Below are 17644 nucleotides of genomic sequence, written 5' to 3'. Positions count from 1 at the left end.
CTTGCATTCTCACTGCCATTCTTGATGCCCTACCATCTTAGATCCTCTTAATATATCTGCCATTTTATTTTATGCGCACATTCAAACTCATGTGTCTTTTAGTTTAATGCATAAATAGGCTTCTATATATATCATAAATATTCTTTATGTTTAGTGGGTTTTTTCCTAGCTCATATCCCCTTATATTCTCACTCAATGGTAATTTTGGGAAGTCCTGCTGATAACCAGGTATAATGTTTACTTATTTCAATTATTGGATCATATTTTTCTTCAGCATATTTCAACATATGAATATATATTTTTCAGGATTTACATTTTAAGTACATTAAAATTTTTCTTATCAATGTGCTATAATATTATCAATCTACAATAATTTCTGGAAAGATTTTTGGGAATTGTTAGTTTAAATCCGTGGTTCTTAGAAAGGTATGTTTTATCCCCAGTGGATATTTACAGGTAGCTGGAGACAGTTTTGATTGTGATAGTGGGAAGAGATGAGTGGAAGATGGTGATGCTTCTAAATATCCTATAGTATCCAGGACAGATACAACCATGAACCATGAGGAATGATCAGTTCCAGAGTGTCAATTGATCATTGACTGAGAAAAAATATGAGTTGAAGACATTTTTTTTTAACAATAATTGCTGTTTTTGGATTTTTCTGTAAAAAAGTATAACACCTCATTTCTGCCAGGAAAGTCAGAGTACCTTTTTTTATATATATTTAAAATTTTGAAGGTACTTTTGGGAAAACTATGGCATGTTAAGTAACAAAAACTTAGCCTCTACAAGATTAGGAACCTAGACACTGGAAAATAATAACTTGGAGGAGGGGGAGAGGAGGAAAATGGATCCCAGGAACCCAGGAAGAATCTGACCTGAAAATTGGAGCCTACAGAGAAACTGAACAGACAGTACACAATGAAGAATAAACCAGAAGCAATCTGTCCCTTTTTCCCCTGCTCTTGGCTCCTGGCTCATGAGAAAGGAAGACCAATTTACAGAGACACAGTGAAAGTGTGAGACTCCTGAGGGCTTCAGGGAGAAATATAGCAGCAGAGGGGACCTGCAGATGCTGACAGCTACAAAAGCTCGAAGATAACTCCAGTTCAAGTGCCTGCCATATGACCTAGAGACAGTGGTCAGACACCCTTCCAAGGAAGGGTTGACTGAACCTGGGACTCAGAGGAGCCATGGGTAGGCTTCATTTCAAGACTCCCAGTGTTACACTCACCAGTGACTGGGTGAGTAACAGCCACAGGAAACAGCTGTGGTCAGGGAGCCATGGTCAGGCTAGCAAGAGAGCCCCAGTGCAATTTACTGCCTGAATCACTCTAGTTTTAATCACAGAATTGACACTCTTCCTCTAATCCTACTGCCTGCTGCTGAGTGCACCCAGCATAAATTTAGGATCTGATTGCCTTATTTTTCTACTAGAATGAGCAGTGACCAGTCTTGACTTGGACATTGCCCCAAAACTGTAGATTCCAGAAGAAAACTACACATCTGAGATCACAGAGAAATTTCCATTTATTTTCTTTTCCTTTTTGGCTTTTATTTGTTTCTTTCCTTTTCATTTGTTTGTTTTTGTCTTTTGTGAATGTGTGCATTATTTCAATTTGTTGTTTTTGCTCTCTTCTATTTTCCTTCCCTCCTTTCTTCTTCACTAGTCTTTTGAGTCATGGTAAATTTTCCATTGTCCTTCATCCATTTTTTATCTCTTTTGATACTTATTTTTTCTTCATTTTTTTCTCTTCTCTCTTTTAATTTTTCTCTCTTTAATTATTTATGACTTATTTGTATTCACTATATAATCTCTTTTATTCTGGCCTTTCTTTGTCTCTGATCTATTTTTTCCAGTTTTTTCCCTACCTTTACCTAATTCTACAAACATCCTTTTATTTCCCAAAACGATCCTCTGTATTCTTCCTTCTCATATAATAGGGTTTAAAGTTTCAAAGTTTTCTCCATGCATTTCACCGTACTCAAATGCTTTATCTTAATAGTATAACCATAAAACTTTGCTAATCTTTTGATAGTTCACTCTGTAAAATTACTGTTGAATTCCTTTCTACCATTAGCAGATGGTAATTCTACCCTTTCAGATGCAATTCTACCATTGTGTTTAGTACATATTAGTTGTAAATCAATACCTGGGTTGTCTTAATGTTTACAACAAGTTTGTAGATTTCTTCTATAGGATGAATGTGGTACATAATTGGTTCTTATGGCACATTACTATCTGCTTTGTCTTAGATGGCATTACTGTAGCTTATTCACTGTTATTAACAAGATTGCATAATGTCACTATTACTCTGCAAGCCAACACACATTACCTTTGTGACTTTAACACAACTAGAGAACATTCCCAGAGAACTCGGTTGTTGAGATAACTACACAGAACCATTCCCTCCCAAATTAACCAAGGTGCTCAGATCTTGGGGCTGTGGCAAAGAGCTATAGTTCTCTATGCCCAAAGTACATTGTCAAAAAGCAAATAAAGAGATCTTTTTAGGAGCAATAAAATCTTTAGACTATAAGCATCCACAAACCTCAGCACAACACAAAGTAAACAGTAAAAATGCGAAGACAAGGCAATAAAGTGTCTCCCAAAACTTGCAGATCCCCCAAAGCCAATCCAGGGAGGACTGAGGGAGCTGAGTAGCAAAATCCACACATTATAATTGGTTGAAAGGACAACACAGGAGGCTAGAAAACAGCTCAAAAGGTACTCAGAGGTATTAGAAGAGAAATAGAAGTTATAACAGATAGTAAAAACAGATAATGGAAGTTAAAACCAAAAAGTTGCAAGAGCTTTCAAAAGATTAATAAAAAGCAAGATGAGCTAAACAAAATGTTTTTAAAGAAACCACAAATAACCGATGTACCAAAAACTTGGCATCCATGAAAAGGTTTCAGTCAGAAATCAGGAAAATTATAAATCATCTTTAAATTATGGGCAGCAGAAGAAAACTATGTGAGGACAGAATTTCAGAACTAGAAGACAATGATATTTTCAAAGTCCAAATACTCAAAAACACCTTGAAAATAACAGAACATGAAAAAATGGATCCAACAACTGCTAGATGATGCAAAAAAGACTAATCTAAGAATAATTGGAAGAAATAAATATCAGAAGACAATGCAAATGACATAAATAAACTTTTCACAGAAATAATGGCAGCAAACTTTCCATATGTAGGGAAGGAAATGACCATACAGATAAGTGAGACATATAGAACCAAAAATAGCCATGAACAAAATAGAATCTATCTGTGTCACATTATATCCAAAGTACCAGGGATAAAACCTTAAAAGCTGTACGAGAAAGGTAACAAATCACATATAAAGGTAAACCCATTAGAATTACAGCAGACTTCTTAATACCAATTTTAAATGCAAGGAGAGCTTGGACTGAACTGATCCAAGCCTTAAAATAAAACAATTTCCAACACAAACTGATATTTCTTACAAAATTATACTTCTAATTTGATGGAAAAATATGATATTCCAATGATAAAGGGCACCTAAAGAAATTCAAGACCATCAAAACTGCACTACAAAAAAATTGTCAAGGATGTCTTAGAAAGCTATAATGAAATTAACAATGCTGAAGTGTCCAGTAGAGTGAAAGTCCCTGGAAGGTTGTGCACTTACATGGAGGGAAAAGAAAGAGAATCAGGAACACAAAAACAACACAATGAGAGCAGTAAGGAAATACCAATTAGTTATAACAGTCAATGTGAATGGTCTCAATTTGTGAATCTAAAAAAACAAATTAGTAAAATTAATCCAGAAACAAGGTCCACCATTATATTTGTTGTGGGTTGTGTTTAGATACTCCCCCAAAGTTTCATGTGAATGAAGTGGGACTTCCTTTCTCAGAGGTAGTTGAATCCGGCATGTGTGGTCCTGGGATTAAGGGAATGTGATTACTAAACCACTACATGTGAGTGATTAGTTTGGCACTACCCTAATCCCCCATAGTCTGAATAAAATAAAAGGCACAAAAAAATACTGTTAAATTCCTCTTATTGCCTTTGCTACCTTGTGCATGCCATGTTGTTTTTCCTCTGCAATGTCTGTTTGCCATTCCTGTCTTGGAGCTAGCTGACTATGGACTGAAATCTCTATGAACTGTTAACCAAATAAACTCTTTCCTCTCTAACTTTGGGTGTTGGGTATAGTGTCCCAGCAATGAGAAAAAAGTAACTAACACAATACTGTATACAAGAAACATATTTAATGCAAAAGCAAATTCATAAACTGAGAAATTAAATGATGGAATACAAAATTCCATGAATTGGAACCCAGAAGGAAGCAGGAAGAGCTCCCTCTTTTCAGAGAAACTGGAATTTCAGCCAGAACTGATTGAGAGAGAAAAAGAGAGTCATTATATATTGTTTAAGATAATTATTCAACAGGAAGAGATAACAATTATAAACATATATGCACCAAAAAAATGGTCCACCCAAATTTATAAACATCACTGGAAATAGAAATCAGATAAATATCAGTACAATTATAGTGGGGGGTCTTCAATGCCCAACTATCACAAATAGATCAACTAGACAAAAAAATCAAGAAGAAATATCAGAGTTGAACCAAACCTTCAAGCAATTCAGATAAAATATTCAAACATAATAGATGTATACACACTGTTCCATGGAATAACAGAATACACATTTTCAATTGCATATGGAGCATTCTCCAAAATAGACCACATACTAGCCAATAGTGCAAAATAATTAAAATTATTCCACTCATATTTTACCAACACAGTGCAATGAAAGTAGAAGTCAATGGCAAAAGGAACTTCAGAAATTATGCAAATGCATAGAAATTGAACAGTACTCTCTGGAATAATCAGTGATTCACACAAAATATTGAGGAAGAAACAAAATAGTTCCTAGATTAAGTGATAATGCAATTATAACATATCAGTGCTTATGAGACATAGAAATTAGTCCTCTCTCCAGGAGGAAGTTGCAATTTTTCTTATTCTGCAAATTGTATTTGCTTTGTTTCCTTTCCTGTTCAGAATCTTTTTAATTTGATAGAATCCCATTTGTTGATTCTTAATGTTAGTTCTATCACATCTTTGTTTGATTATGTTACCTCTTTTTCTTTATGGGTATGTCTGTATATGTGTGTTTCTTTTCCTCTTGCATTTTTCTCCCAATTTAGTTTATAGTGAGTAGGTAATTCTTCATTGCACCTTTATATGCCTCCTACTTTTATCAATATCTCTTCACCTGACTTCTTTCTCCTGTGTCTTATTCATTCTGAATTTTTCTTTTCTTTTCTCACCCCATTTTCACTTGTCTCCTTTAACTTTTGCTCTGATATTTGTGGTAGTAATAGCATCTTTTCTTATCCCTGTTTTTCACTACTGCCCAGTTTTGCTGGTTATCCCCTTCTAAGTATGCAACAAATCCTTACCATCATTGGAATCCTTTTCCTCCTCCCATTTCCTCCTTCCTATACTACAGAGAAGAGGACTTTAAAAATCTCTATTTCTTTTTTTTGTCCTCTCTTCCCCTTTTCGCATTAGCCAGTTCCCAACCCCCTGTGCTTTATATAACTGATTCTATAAAATTAGTATTGAATTCTGTTTCTCACCATTAGGGGAGTCACAGCCAATGTATTTATTGCACACTAACTGTGGGTCAAGACCTCGGTTGTTATGATGTTTTTCACTATACCTAGGGAATGTCTTGTTTAAGCTAAAGGAATATTCAAAACTCTCTCATGTTATGTTATTTCTCAACAAACCCTGATAGATACCACTGTAACACATTAGCCTGTTACTACTGCAGCTGATTTGAGGGCATAGGAATAATCCTGACTCAGTGGACAATTTGGTGCCACTGAGCCCATCTGTCAAATCCACCATCACAACTATGGAGACTGACAGCAAGTGGTCATAACCTAAGAACTTAGACTGGATCACACTGTGCAAGAATGTCTGCTACATGTCAGAAAGAAGTCTGAATTCAGACAGCTTCAGGATTGCAGTGGAGGGGTCAGAGGAATTGTTGGGGTATGAGCCCTCAAACTCCTGGCAAAGAAGCTACTTGGGAATCACATGAACAATGTCTCACTGAAATGTTTAATCTGTGTCCCCATTGGACATCTCATAGGTTCAATTTATTGTATGTTTCTTGATTCATTTAGTAATGTGAGGTCATGTTTTGTTCTTTTATTGTTTCCTGTGTGTATTGGGCTTTTACTTTTGTGTGTTTGTTCTTTTATTGTTCCATTATCTTTAACAGGTGTCTTAAGTTCTCTCCCACCTCTCAGCTTCCTATCTTGTTTAGTCACCTCAAACATATATATATATATTATTTTTTGGTACCAGGGATCGAACTTGAGTCCTTGTGCTTCTTGCACAGCAGGCAGCAAAACAACTGAGCTAAATCCCCAGCCCTAAATTATATTTTAAATACATGAAGTCCTCCGAAGATTTTTAATTCCTCATATTTATTTCCCTTACAATCACTGCTAATTTCTCTGGTATTATTCTGCAATCCTCCCCATCCTGTTTGGCTTTACTGTATCTTACCTCATTTATTGTCCTCCCTATCTGCAATTTCTGACAACTGCATAATCACAAAATTAACCTCCTTTCTTCCATATCTTGCCCTTGCCCCAACAAAATATCCTTGGAAAACTCTCAATTCTAAACCTTCAACTCAACTAAACCTACTCTAATAGAATCAGATCTAATCTTGATTCTAATAGAATCAAGCTTTTCTTCTCATCTTTCACTATTCTGTCCTTCAAACCTGTTAGTGTTCAAAACTCTTCATCCAACCACCTTCCATTGTACCTATTCCACTTCACTTACTGCAGAACAAGGACAAATAATAAACTATCATAGTGTGCAAAGGGAATAGGTCAAAGTGGGGAGTATAACTGTAATGAGTATCATATGGAAGTGTTGTAAGATTGAGCCAATGGGTGTTGATAAAACCAAAACTAATTTTGGCAAAACTAACGGACAGAGTCAAAATCACTTAAAGTAAATAAAATATATATGTGTATATATATATATGTGTGTGTGTGTGTGTGTGTGTGTGTGTATGATAACATATGTTACATATGTGTCATAGTTACATATAGGAGAATGAGAAAGCAAGAAAACAGATTTCTAAGCCCTACTCCCAACTCTTCCAAGGCAGAAGAAGGGGTCACAAAAAGAGTAGAAAACAAATACTAAGCAGAAATCTATGAAAAGTTCATAGAAGGGATGAAGAAAGTAGATAAGTAAAAAAAGGAAATGAACCAGAAATTCAAAAAATTTTACTAAATATCCCCATGATGAATTTTGATCAATAAATAAAAATGGACAAGATAACAAAATAGTTCAAAAGTTGAATGACCAACTGAAGAAGGGTATGAAATACATGAAAAGATGTCAGACAAAACAATATGAAATAAAAAAACTGTATAGAATTCATTCGTTGCAGAAGTGACCAATGTGAAAACCATGTCTAATATTAAGTACAAAATATTGAATAATGATAAAGATCTCAAAGATACTGAAAAGAAAACAAAAGAACAAGAGAAGACTATTTAGGAGCTACTAGAAGACAACAAAAAGATCATCTAAGGCTATTCAGAGTTATGAAAAGAAACAGACATTAGCACAGATGGATTCACTAACATCCTTACAGATATCATGGAAGAAATTTTACCCAATATAAGAGAAGAGTTTAAAATACAAGTAAGTGATGCTTATAGAACACTAAACAATAATGATTATAAAGAAGCTAACCAAGGCACATCCCTATTAAATTACAAGATATCCAGAAAAAAAAATTAAAGAAGTCAGAGAAAAACAAAAAATTCATATACAAATGTAAATTAATTAGATTCAGAGCAGACATGTCAACATAAAATCAGGAAAAGAAAAATGAAGGACATATCAACAAAAACCAATGCATCTCAGTAATATCTCTTGATTTTAATGGCCTAAATTCTCCAATTAAAAGACACAGACTGGAAGACTGTATCAAAAAGTCAAATCCAATAATCTGTTTTGTTCAAGACACTCATTTAATCCAAATAGATATTCATAAACTAACAAGCATGGAAAACAACATTTCATGAACAATTCATGAAAATTATGGTATTACTTGTTTAAATTTCTGGGCCACTATGAAAGTAGTTCTAAGAGGAAAATTCATCACAATCAATGCTCACATTAGGCAAACAGAGTAAGCTCAAATATGCAATCTTATGAGAAATCTTAAGATACTTGAGAAACAAAAAACCAGGCCCATGACAAAATTAAGGAGGGAAATTATAAAGATGAGAGTGGAAATCAATGAAATTTATAGTGAAAAATTTTTTTAAATCAATAAATCACTGAATGAATAAATAAAATAGATAATCCCCTAGCCAGACTTACCAACAATAAGCAAGAAAAAACTCCTATCAATGCAACTAGAAATTAAAATATGAGGGCCAGGGATTTAGCTCAGTGGCACCATGCCTGCCTCTCAAGTACAAAAGTCCTGAGTTCAATCCCCAGTACCCTAAAAAAAAAAAAGAAATTAAAATATGAAATGACATGACAGCAGACATTGTAGAAATCAAGAAGTTAGTCCCTGCTTTGAAAAATAATATTCCCACAAATTAGCAAATTTTGAAGAAATGGACACTTTCTTAGACACAAATAAACACTAAAATTAGCTGAAGAAAACATAAAGATGCTTAATACCCTAATAAGGAGCAATGAAATTGGCCCACTAATAATGAATCTGCCAACTAAAAAATCCAAGGATGTCAAAGATTCACTCCTGAATTCTACAAAATATTTAAGCTTGTTATATCCCCAATACTCCTAAAGCTCTTCAAAGAAATTGACAGGGATGTAGTGTTCCCAAACTCACTTATGGAAGTCAGTATCACCCTGATCTCAAAACTATATAAAAACCCAACTAAGAAAAGAAAATTATAGGCTAATCTCCTTAATGAATATAGATATAAAATATAAAAAATATATAAAAATCCTCAACAAGATATTAGCAAGTAGAATGCAGCACATTAACAAAAGAGATCATAACCATGGTTCACTAGATTTCATCCCAAAGATGCAAGGATAGTTCAACATATATGTTAATAAATGTAATACTTATAAAGAGAAGCAAGGTTGAATCTAAATGATCATATCAATAAATTCAGAAAAGACTTTTGACAAAATCCAATACTTCCTCCTGATAAAAACATTGAAGAATACAAATACAGAAGGTCCACACATAAATATGATAAAAGCTATTTTCCCCATTATGTTTATTGGTACATTTTAGGTATAAAATACAGTCACATACATCACTGGGATCTTGTACCATTACATGAGTATCTTGGTTCTTATTTTTTCCCCTTCCCCTGCTCTCCCTTCACCCCCTCATCCCTTCTCTATTTGCAAAGACTTTGTTTCCATTTTTTTCCTTTTCTCATATTTTTTCCTTTCCCTTCTTTCCTTTCTCCTACCCCTTCCACTGCCTCTACTCCTTTAGACCGTTTCTTCTTATTACACAATATTAAATATACATTTTTTAAATTACAATGTCAAGATCTAGGGGACATTACCACAGATGTTACAGAGTCTAAAAGGATATAGAAAGCATATTACAAAAACCTGTTTTGAAATAAATTTGAGAACTTCTAAGAAGTACCTGGGAAGACAAATTAATGAAACTAACTCTGGAGGAAATATAAAATTTGAATAGCACCTATTAAAGAAAGTATATTTCTAGATTGAAAACCTACCTATATGACAACAACAGGCTCATAAACATTTTAACTGATAAATTATATCAAACATTTAAACCAGAAAAAAAGGAACACTTTTCCCCTCATTCTAGGAAATCAACATTGTGCTAATCCTAAAACTGCATAAAGATAATAGAAGAAAAAAGTGTGAACATAGATAGAAATTTGTTTAACAAAACAAACTCTTAGATGTCAGATCTGGCAGTATATAGAAAGTGGTTTTATTATAGGGATGGCAGTATCGGTTCAGCATTGGAAGATATACCCCCAAAAGTCATGATTTTAGCAGAGGACAAGAAAAAAGCCACATGATCCTGCCATTAGTTGGAGAAAAAGTATCAAAATGAATTCTACAGCTGTTCATGGTAAAAGCTATCAGGAGACTAGAAGTGGAACAGAACCTTTTCAACAGATTAAAGACATGTATTCCATACTTCCAGCAAAAATACCTTTTATGAATGGAGAAGATACAATGGTTTCTTCTTAAGGTGGGGAACAAGGGCAGATATGCTTACTCATCATCTGTCTATTAAACTTTGAAACATAGGCCTAAAGAAAAATAGTCTACCAATAAAATGACACAATTAGGATAGGATTGGCAAGGTAGAAGAAAAATCTTTATATATAGATCAAATGATCATCTACAGAGATAATACTAAGAAATCTCTAGGAGCCCCTAGAACTTGTATTTGAATTTAGCAGGATTAGAAAACACAAGGTATATATAAAATTCAGGTCTATGTAAACTTGCTATAAATGAAGAATTGGATATTGAAATGTAAAAGTTATGTATGAGTTCAAAGGACCTAGAAAAGTAAAAAGTAAAAGAAAAAAAACAGTGTTGGAAGCTGTTTAGTACCTAATTTTAAGACTTCCTCTGAAACTACACTAATCAAGGTAGTGTTGGCATAAGGAAAGACATATAGATCATTGGAATAAAACAGAGAATCTAGAAATAGAAACACACATTTATGGTCCACTGAGTTTTGAAAGATTATTTAACATTAACATTTTATAGAATATAAACTCAATTCAAGAGCTGAGGCAAAGATGTTTTCAGCAAATGGCACTAGAACACCTGATATCTGTATATAAAAAATTAACCTCAACCCTTTATTTCCATACATAAAAATAACTTGAAACGATCTATGAACCTAAATATATATATACTAACTATAAATATAAATATAAATATATATACTAACACTATAAAACTTTAAGAAGAAATTATAAGTGAAAATGTTTATGAATTTTGGGTAGACAAGAATTTCCTAGGATACAAAAGCATGATGTATAAAAGAAAAAATTAATAAATGAGATTCCATCAAAATTTAGAACTTTAAATGACATCCTTAAAATGAAACATAGTCCTTAAACAGACCATATTTACAATGCATATAACCTATGACCAGAATATATAAAGAATTTTTAGAGCTCATTAATAGACAACCCAATTAAAATGTAGACATAAGAAGATGATAAATAGCCAGTATAGGACAAGGAATGGTGTGCAACACTAGAATCAGAAAAATACTAATCAGTACAATAACAAGATTGAATTATAAACTCATTAGGGAGATGAAGTTAAAAGTTTCAAAAGCTTTGTCATGACTTTTTCTTGTGGTTGGAATCTCCCCCTTTGCATTTAATTTGTCACACCTAATGTATTCATTCTGCTTGTCTTCCTGAGTTTCTGATCCTCATTGTCTTTTCCTAGGATATTGTCCAAAATTTTTTGGAGTGCCTGTTTGGTATTCATGAAGTTCCTAAATTTCTCTTTATCATGAAAGTATCTTATTTCTCCATCAATTTTGAAAGATGGTTTTGCAGGGCACATCAATCTGGGTTGGAGGCTGTTTTCCTTTAGGGCTTGAAATACATCACTCCAAGTTCTTCTTGCTTTGAGTGTTTGCATTGAGAAGTCTGCTGTGATTCTGATGGGCTTTCCTTTGTATGTGATTTGTTTCTTTTCTCGCACTGGTTGTAGAATTTTGTTCTTCTGTTTGGTTTCTGGAATCCTCTTATATGCCTATGTGTAGATTATTTTTTATCAAGGCTAGTTGGAGTCCTATATGCCTCACTTATCTGTATGTCAAGTTCTTTTCTCCTGCTTGGAAAGTTTTCTGCCATCACTTCTGTGAATAGTTTTTTTTTATATCATCTCCACTGTCTCCTGTTTCTTCAGTGACTCCAATTGGTCTTATGTTATTCTTCTTTGCCTAATGTAGCAGTTGCTGGATTGCTTTCTCATGATCCCTTACAATTTTAAAGCAATTTTTCTTTTCCTTGTCACTAATTGCAATCTTATCTTCTGTATTTGAAATTCTGTCCTCACATCTGTTCATTCTGCTGTGTAGACTTTCAATGGAGTTTTTAATCTCCTGGAAATCTGTTTGCATCTGCTTTATGGATTCCATTTGTTTCCTATGTTGGGATTCCATCATGTTCCTCAGATTCTCTATTTTTTTTTATCTCTGTCCTCTCTAGATTTATTAATCATGTCTTGCACTATGGGTACAATCTTTGCTGTTACCTGAGAAATTATTTCTGATTTTATTTTTTTCAGATTTTCTTTTATTGCCAGTTCAGGGAGTCCAGGTGGGTGAGTATCAGATTGTTTCATCTCGTTTCCCTTTGGGGTTGCTGCAGGTGATCTGGAAGTCTGTTTTTGAGGCTTGTTTATGTGTTTTCTCATTTCCTCAGGGGGGAGATGCTGCTGGCACCCATGCAGCTCACCTCCTCTGCCCTAGGAGTGGTGGAATGGCAATGGGGGAGCCTCCTCCTGGGCACTGGGATTGTCTCACCTCCTCTGACCTTGGAGCAGTGAAATATTAAAAGCTATTTTTGATGAACCAGTAGCCAGCTTCATACTAGATGAGGAAAAACTAAAAGAATCCCCCCTAAAATCAGGAACAAGTATATCCACTATTACCTCTTCTATTCAGTGTAGTACTTAAAACATTAGCCATAGCAATAAGGCAAGATAAAGGAATAAAAGGGATCCATACAGGAAAGGAAGAACTTAATTACCATTATTTGCAGATGACAAGACACTTTACATAAAAGACCCAAAGAACTCTATCAAAACACTCTTACAATTAATAATGAACTTCAGCAATGTTATACAAGATCAACACAAAAATAATTAGCATTTGTGTATACCAACAATGAATGTGATGAGAAGGAAATTATGAAATTAATACCATTCACAATAGCTTCAAGAAAAGTCAAATATCTAAGAATTATACTAAGGAAGTGAAAGACCTCTACAAAAAAAAAACAACAGTGCTATGAAAAAGAAGATTGGAGAGGACATCAGAAAATGTAAAAATGTCTGCCTTTCGATAGGCAGAATGAGTATGGTCAAAATGGCCATACTCCTAAAACTGTCTTACAGAGTCAATGGAGCCCAAATCAAAATACCAAAAACATAATTTACAGATCTTGAAAAAAATATTGCTAAAATTCATATGGACTCAAAAGAAAACTGCAATGATGAAAGCACGTTTGGGTAACAAGAGCAAAGTGGCAGACAAAGCAATCCTTGACTTCAAGCTATACTACAAAGCAATAGTGATAAAAATAGCTCAGTACTGGAACAGAAATAGATACATGAATCAAAGATCTTAAGAATCCATTCTGCAGTAATATATGTATACTAATATTTATAGCAGAACAACTTGTAATAACTAAATCCTGGAAACAGGCTGTATACCAATCAACAAATGATTAAAGACAATGTGGTATCTCTAGATAATGGAACAGTACACTGCTATAAATAATGACACATTTGTGACATTTGTAGAAAAATGAATGCACCTGGAAAATATAATGTTGAGTGAAATAAACCAGACACACAAGCTTAAATACCATGTTACAGTATCTCTTATTTGAGGAGGTAGAATACAAACAAAGAGAATAATAATGATGGGCAGCAGGGAACAAGGAAATGGATCTCTTGCAATATGCAAGTGATCCAAGGGAAAAAGTGCAAGCTGTGAGGAAGAGAGGAAAAGGAAATAAGTAGAATAATTTATGCCATGTATAATACATAATAACCTCAACTAATGCAAACTTTATATTATCAGGAGCAATTCTACATAGTCTTGGGGAAAAATCATTTCACAATACAATCATGATTAGGGCCTACTTTTCCTGCTTATAGGCCAGCTACAACAGACAGAGACATAACTCCCTTTTCACCTTTCATCACAACTAAGACCTCAATGGTCCAGTGATGCTGTGATGCTCCAGGGCAGGATTACACTAGCTGAAGACATCCTGGGCGGAACAAAATCTTCATTTACATAGTTCCTCATTGTTCTAGGATCATCACCTCTACCCTCTGAGTCATCTGCTACAATTGTTTCTCCTGATGTACTGAATAAAGGTGTGGCAAGCTCAGGGTCTTCCTTCTTTGCTGCCCAAAGTAGCATTGATCAGGCCCAAAACTCAGCTTCTTCTCCAAGTCTCATTTCTGTCTATATATTAAATAATTTGCCTTGTAGTGTCATGGCTCACAGGAGACTAGGACTTAATGCAGAGATTCTAGTAATGTCCCCTTTCCCTGTTCACTACATTTGGTGCTCAAAATGGATGTGAATTGGATCCACAGGTGAACTCACCTGCGAGACAGGCTCAGAGTAAAAGGGACAGCACCATGGATCTGCCAGAATGTTTTCTGGATGCAGTCAATAGACACTGGTGGTAAGTGTATCCAGCTGGGGGTAACCACCTTTCTTTGACAGATTAAAAATATGGGTCAGTCTCTATCATCAGATCAGTGTGACCTTGTCAAATGGCTTGCTGTTAAAGCAAGCTATGTATCCAGTACTGAGGAGTGCTCTGATAAAATTGCTAAAAGCCATAGTAATATATGTTCCATCTTTTTCCAAGGAAGGGATAATTAACTTACAATCATGGGACTATGTTGTATCCATTCTTCAAGAGGCCCAGCAAACAGATGATCATCTTTCCCCTCAAACTCTACCTACTTAGGCCTTAGTCCACTCTGCTCTCAAATTCTCTGTCAGTTCAGGAGATTATGGTGATCTCACCACCCACTTGCCCCTGTGGTCACACTTTCACTTATTTGGCTTCTTCCCCTATTTGCTTTCATCTCACTGTGGCTTCTGCTCCACCACCGTAGAAGGCTGTTTTGGCTCCATCTGAGGTGGACCTCCTGCACAGAGCTTGGGCTTCTGTGCCACTTGATGGTTCACTGATCCAATCTTTTACTCAAATCATGCAAGGGCCAATGGAAACTTACATACAATTATATAGAGGTTGCAACAAATAATTGGAAAGCAAATTTTTAAATCCCAGGCAGCAGACATCCTGATTTTACAGCTAGCCTGTAAAAACACTAATCTGGATTGCAAATAGGTGATAAATCCTGTTTGCTCCTCTAATGATCTTAGAGCATATATTAAGTCATGTCAAAATATTGGGTCTCCTTCATAGAATGTGGCTCTGATGTCTCAAGCCATCTTCCAACATTTACATGGTGGACAATATGACATAAAATGCTTTAATTGTGGAAAAAGAGGGCAACTGAGAAAAAAGTATAAAATGAAAGTGGCTTTGCAAGCTGACTTGAAGCCACTGGATCCAAAAAAAAAAATAAATTACCACCTGGCCTTTGTCCTCACTGCAGAAAAGGCATTCACTGGGCTAAAGTCTGCTGCTCCAGATATGATAAGGATGGTGTACTGCTGCTGGTATAATGGGAATAGGCCCTGGGAAACAATAGATCAGGGCCAGGGTACGCCAGTCCCTTTGAGTCAGTGATACCCATTTCAGACCCATGCACAAGTACAAAATCAGACAGCATGAGTGTCTGGAGGGACATTTCTTCCCTCATCAGGGGAACACTTGGGAGCTCAGAAATTGCTCAGGAATAGATCCTACTACTTAGAGAGTTCATCTCCTGGGAGGTAAGACCACTATATCTGTCCCCCAGGAATTCATGGACTCCTGCCACCCAGAACAGTTGGTTTGATACTTGGCAATTCTAACTTTGAATGGCATTACTGTTATTCTGGCTATTATTGTTCTGATTGGACCTCTGAATTGTGTGTTCTTGTTAGCTCCACAAGACTTGGGATAATTGAACAAAGAGTTTATATTGCACAATTGTTGCTCTTGGCTAAACCAAAATTAAATAATGTTAGCCTTAAAAATTCCTGAGAGGATCCTCAGCCAGAAATTCCTCAAGAAAGGATTTATTTCACCCAAGAGATTTCCAAAATTTGGCCCATGTACAAAATTAAATTACAAAGTTCCATGCCTTTGCCTTATGAAGGGCCTGATGGTCAATTGGGACATATTTGCCCTTACAAACCTTCCATTCCTGTAAATTTGTGGGGCAGAGATTTATTATAAGAAAGGAGAATTGTAGTGACATCTTTCCCCCCCTGAAACCTCACTGGTCCAACAAATGATATCTAGAATGGGATATGAATTGGGAAAAGAATTAGGAAAGCAACTTCAGAGTGGAACACAGCCTATAGAACAGCAAAGAAAAAATAATCACCTTGGAATTGGATATGATCAAAAATGTTTAGTTGGGGCTATTGAAGAAGTTTCTCCATCCAAGGCAGCTTTGCCTTTAGAATGGAAATCAAATGACCTCATTTGTGTTGATAAATGGAAACTAACCACTTTAGAGCAACTTATATTTGAACAACTTAACAAAGGGTACTTAGAACCATCTGTGAGTCCTTGGAACACACCCATCTTTGTTATTCCTAAAAGATGAGGCAAATAGTATTTGTCTCTGGACTTCTGAGCTATTTATAAGCACCTCATTCTGATGGGAGTACTGCAACCTGGCTTAGCAAGCCCAATGGTAATTCCCCAGAAGTGGCCACTTATATTTACAGATTTAAAAGATTGCTTTTTCAACATTACTTTGTGGTTGAGTGGCCAACCTTGAATTGCCTTTTATTGGATTAGGCCTAAAATAGGGATAGCAACTTTTCAATTGTTGAATTTTTATAAAATATGACAGGGAGATTCTAGAGGCACAAAACAAGTTACAATTAATAGAGCAAAGCATACATAACCACCAGGTTTTTCACATCAACTCTAAATAACTGACTCATCTGTTTGTGCTTAACACGCCCATTCACATACAGGTTTAATAGTACAGTGGTATGAGAAACAGGTCTTTTCTACGAAATGGTTGTTTTTAACTAAACAGTGAAATCTGTACAAGTATATCTAGAGAAAATTGCAAAAATAGTTTCCTTGGGATGTAATCATGCCAAACAATTATTTGGTGCTAATTGTCATTTCAGTATCCCAATTGATAAAGCTCAAATGCAGATGCTGTACAAACTGCCTTGTATCAGCAAGCAGCCTTTGAAGATTTCATTGGACAGATAGATAATTATCATCCTGGTGATCCTCTATTTTAGTTTTTTGCATGAAATGAATGTATTTTCCCCAAGGTTATTCAATTTCAGCTGTTTCAAGGTGCCTCAAATTATTTCACCCATGGGTCCTCTAAGGGCCAAACAGCAATTTGGAGCTCTTCATTTATCTATGTATTGTCTACACCTTGTCTCTATTCTCAGAGGTCAGAGTTGCTAGCCATTTTATTTGTAATTGAAACCTTCCTTTCCCAAGCTCTCAATATTTTAAGTGATTTCTCTTATGCAGTTTGACTCTTAGACTGGAAGGAACTGTGGTCCTCTCTACCTAAGATTACAAAAGGCCAATACTCTTATGTGAAATAAAGAGGACAGATGTGTAAATACTGAATAGTTTCTCCAGTGTGAAAAAACTAAAAGTTTAAAGAAGGATAAAAATGTATAATTGATACTGTGTAATAGGAAGAAAAGGTTGAAGGAGTAGG

The sequence above is a fragment of the Heterocephalus glaber genome, unplaced genomic scaffold (genome assembly GCF_053883595.1).
Source record: "Heterocephalus glaber isolate CG9 unplaced genomic scaffold, H.glaber_assembly_v1.0 deba00001532, whole genome shotgun sequence".
NCBI lineage: Eukaryota > Metazoa > Chordata > Mammalia > Rodentia > Bathyergidae > Heterocephalus > Heterocephalus glaber.
This window is presented reverse-complemented; position numbering follows the sequence as displayed.